The sequence below is a fragment of the Carassius carassius genome, chromosome 5, assembly GCF_963082965.1.
Source record: "Carassius carassius chromosome 5, fCarCar2.1, whole genome shotgun sequence".
Lineage (NCBI taxonomy): Eukaryota > Metazoa > Chordata > Actinopteri > Cypriniformes > Cyprinidae > Carassius > Carassius carassius.
The window spans coordinates 15,084,160-15,088,972 of record NC_081759.1 but is presented as its reverse complement, the minus strand read 5'-3'; positions in this window follow the sequence as shown (position 1 = coordinate 15,088,972).

Genomic DNA, 4,813 nt, shown 5'->3' with positions numbered 1-4,813 from the left:
TACCCCAAGTGGACACAATGAAAGTATAAAACCCCCGCTTTAAAAGTTCCTACTCATAAATCACATACTTAATTGGTATAAACTAAGATTTATATCACAACAGTTAAACGGTTACACAATAAACACTAAAAACAAAGCAGCAGTGCAGTCATACTGATGTACATTCGTCTTCAACCAAGGTACTGGAAACCCCTGGACGTGTAGTTAAACCTGCTGAACATAACACAAAGATGACCTACATTACACTCATAAAAACACATGACAACCTCCCATCATACTTACCAAGAGAGAATTCCAATGTAGCAAAACGCATGGTTGCTTACCACACAAGACCACGGCTGCTAGCATGCTGATGAACAAAAGACAACAATAAAACCCCTTTATAAAAAGCAAATCCTTTTCTCAGAATTGGGAAACTAACCTGAAAAAGGCCTACTTGCAACACCAACAGGGAGATGCAACAAACCCTATCATTTGTCCATGACATTCCACAATGATCTAGTACCCAGGATGATGCATCTTGAGTAATCAAACCATTCCCTTTTTAATAAGATCAATCCCAACACTGATAGGTTCATTGGATTTAAACCATTTAAACCAATGATGAAGGAGTAGGTTCTCAGGCTGGCATGACATCAACCAATCATATCTGGGCTAATATCTTACCCTGCTACAAATGTATTGCCTTGGGATTTTACGATCAGAGATTACATTAGCCAAATAAAGTGTCATGGGTTTTCAAATAAAGTAATATGGATTTTTAGACGTTGTAATCCAACACCAGGGTTTCATGGACATGTGTTTTCTCAATGGTTCTCTCTCTCTCTCTCTCTCTCTCTGAAGTAGCCTACAGTTGGCATGTTAACCTTCCACTGACGTGGTATTCCCATCTGATACCATTACTGTACCTGGAGCATTTCTAGCCTTTAATACAGTTTCATTGGCCCAAGTCCAAATAAATAAATAAAACTAATAAAAAAAAGTATTCCCATATTTTGATACTTTTCTTGGTTCTGTTATATATTTAGTAAATAATATCAATTTCCTTGGTCTGCAGTATTCACAAGTTGCAAGCAGCGTACTGAGCTGCCAAATGATATAATACATTTGCACATTTTGTCTCCTACAAAGGAATGTAGGTAAATATCCAGTTAAATATTTTACGGAGACATAGAGCGATACTGATTGCCTCAGTAAAAAGGCTTCACTGTTCCATAGTAGCACTACAGTAATTAAACAGTCCTTTGTTTAACCCCCCCCCCCCCCCCCCTCTTGTTGATGAACAATAAAATTGTCCTTTATCAATCTCGGTTTCAGTGTACACATGCTAACAATATATGGTTCTCTGGTAAAATATGTGTCGCGGCGGAGGCGTGGTTCAGCGAGGTCTGCGACGGGAGAGAGAGTGAGGAGATTAGCGGTGGTAAGTGGTTCAGGTGAGAAACAAGTAACACCTGGTTCTCGTTGCAGTGATTGGCATGGGGAATCGGCATTTAAGCCACCCGCGAACCGGCAGAGACTGAGAGAGCTGAGGACTCGTGGGAGAAAGCAGCAGACGTGCGGGAGAGACCGTAGACCAGAAAACAGTGAATAGTGTTCAGTGAGCGTGTGAAGTGAAGCGCATGTGGCGCGACTTTGTTTCTTTTTGAGTTTAATAAATATTCCCACGAGCCTCAGAACGCCGACTCCGTTCTCCTTCCTTCTCAGCCGAGCTTGAGCCTCAATTCATTACACTGGTGCCGAAACCCGGGAGGAAGGAGAATCACCCTGCCATGCAGACTACCCCAGGAACATCGGGATCGCCATTTGCGGAGATCATCACGTCGCTCGCGGGCCTGCACCAAGAACACCATCAGGCCCTGCTGGACTTGCAGGCTGACCACGATCGCCGTTTCCAGGCGATGATGCAGGTCCAGCAGGAGGACCGCGAGCTGATCCGGAGCTTGCTAGTCCGGGAGGTTCGGACGCGGCCGGCAGCCCTCAGTGCCGGGGCCGCTGCCCACATGCCTCTCACGAAGATGGCGCCAACCGACGATACGGAAGCATTCCTGGACATGTTCGAGAGGACGGCCGAGGCATGTGGGTGGCCATCGGACAGCTGGCCGGTTCGGGTGATCCCGCTGCTGTCAGGAGAGGCCCAGAAGGCGGCCCAACAACTGCCTGTCCCGAACCTCCTGGTTTATGCCGACCTAAAAAGAGCTATTCTCCAAAGGGTCGGCCTCAGCCCCGAGCAGCATCGTCAGCGCTTCCGGTCCCTGGACCTGGCCGAAGCGGGCCGGCCCTTTGTCCTGGCCCAGCAGCTCCGGGACTCATGCCGCAAATGGCTGTTGGCCGGAGGAGGCGACGCCGAGAGTATCATCAACACGGTGGTACTGGAGCAGTTTATCTCCCGTCTCCCGAAAAAGACTGCTCAGTGGGTCCAGTGCCACCGGCCGGCGTCGCTGGATCTGGCCATCCAACTGGCGGAGGACCAGCTGGCGGCGTGTTCCGGGGTCGGCGAACCCCTGCCATCTATCTCTCTCTCTCTCTCTTCCCCCACCCCAAAATATGTTCCTTCTCCTAGGACACGAGTCAGGGGGCCTCCGAGGGCCGCGCCGCGTTGGAGGATGGGGACGGAGGATGGGGACGGAGCTGGCAGCCGGGTCGAGGGGCCCGGCCAGGGGAACGGGGTCGCCTCGCTGGGAGGGGGGCGAGGAGCCTCCTGTCACTTCCCCACGCCAATCACCTGACCCACTTCCCGCCACTAGGGCGGCGGGGAGGCCTGGGCCAGCCTGCTGGCGTTGCGGGGATCCGGCCATTTTGTGGATAGGTGCCCGGTCATGGAGGTGGGGACATTGGTCCGGATCCCGGATGACCCGCAGGCTGCCCCCGATCAAGCCGGGTTGTACCAAATACCCGTGAGTATTAAGGGGGGTATCTATCGGGCTTTGGTGGATTCAGGTTGTAACCAGACCTCCATTCATCAAAGCCTGATACAATCTGGGGCATTGGATATGGGCCGCATGGTTAAAGTGAGGTGTGTGCACGGGGATATAGTGGAATACCCCGTAAAAGCCATAGCTATTAAATTTAGGGACCAAAAGCATTATGTGGAGGTGGCCGTTAGTCCGCGCCTCCAGCACCCGCTAATTTTGGGAACCAATTGGCCAGGCTTCGAACAATTATTGAGGTGTTTAACCGTGGGTGCCTCGGGGAGTAAGAGTCGGCAGGACGGGGGAGCGAGCGCTCAGGTGGGAGAATCTGTGCCAGGACCTAGCGGGACAGCTCCAGGGGAACTGAGTGGCTTGGCAAGGCTGAACCTTTCCAGTTGCGATGACTTTCCCCTGGAACAATCCCAGGATGAAACCCTCAAACATGCGTTTGAACAGGTCCGGACCATCGATGGACAGGTCCTCCATCCTGAGCGCGCACTCTCCTATCCGTATTTTGCCATTATTAAAGACCGGTTGTATTGCGTGACCCACGACACGCAAACAAAGGAGGATACAGCCCAATTGTTAGTACCTCAGAGCCGTCGGGAAATGCTATTCCAGACGGCACATTGCAATCCTATGGCAGGGCATTTGGGAATGACAGCAACACTAAATCGCCTAATGACCTGGTTCTTTTGGCCAGGCATTCACGAGAACGTGCACAGGTGGTGCGCGTCTTGTCGTGAATGTCAGTTGGTAAACCCACCGGCCACCCCAAAAGCGCCATTGCGCCCTCTTCCTCTAGTACAGGTCCCCTTCGAACGAATTGGCATGGACCTAATCGGGCCATTAGAGCGTTCGGCACGCGGACATCGGTTTGCGCTAGTCATAGTCGATTACGCAACCCGATATCCTGAGGCAGTGGCGCTCCGCAACATCTCGGCAAAGAGTGTGGCGGACGCCCTGTTTCGTTTAATCTCCCGCGTGGGAATCCCAAAAGAGATTCTCACGGACCAAGGCACCGCGTTTATGTCACGCACGGTACGCGAATTGTACGAATTATTTGCCATTAAAGCGATACGTACCAGCGTCTATCACCCACAAACGGACGGACTGGTCGAACGCTTTAACCGCACATTGAAACTGATGATTCGTAAATTCATACAAGAGGACGCGAAAAATTGGGATAGATGGCTGGAACCCCTCTTATTCGCTGTGCGCGAGGTCCCCCAAGCCTCCACGGGGTTTTCCCCCTTCGAGCTTCTTTACGGACGCCAGCCCCGGGGGGTCTTGGACGTCCTGAAAGAAACTTGGGAGGACGGACGTTCGGAGAGTAAAAACGAAATTCAATATGTCATGGACCTGAGGGCAAAACTCCATACACTGGGGCGGCTCTCTATGGAGAATTTGCTGCAGGCCCAAGGCAGACAGAGTCAGTCGTATAACAGGGGAACTAGGCTACGAGAATTTGCACCGGGAGATAAAGTGCTCGTTTTACTACCCACCTCTAGCTCAAAATTATTAGTGAAGTGGCAAGGACCCTTTGAGGTCACACAGCGGATAGGGGATCTCAATTATGAAGTAGTACGAACGGATAGAGGCAACGCATGCCAAATTTACCACCTCAACCTCCTCAAAAAATGGAGCGCGGAGGCGTCATGTGGCGGCGGAGGCATGGTTCAGCTAGGTCTGCGACGGGAGAGAGAGTGAGGAGATTAGCGGTGGTAAGTGGTTCAGGTGAGAAACAAGTAACACCTGGTTCTCGTTGCAGTGATTGGCATGGGGAATCGGCATTTAAGCCGCCCGCGAACCGGCAGAGACTGAGAGAGCTGAGGACTCGTGGGAGAAAGCAGCAGACGTGCGGGAGAGACCGTAGACCAGAAAACAGTGAATAGTGTTCA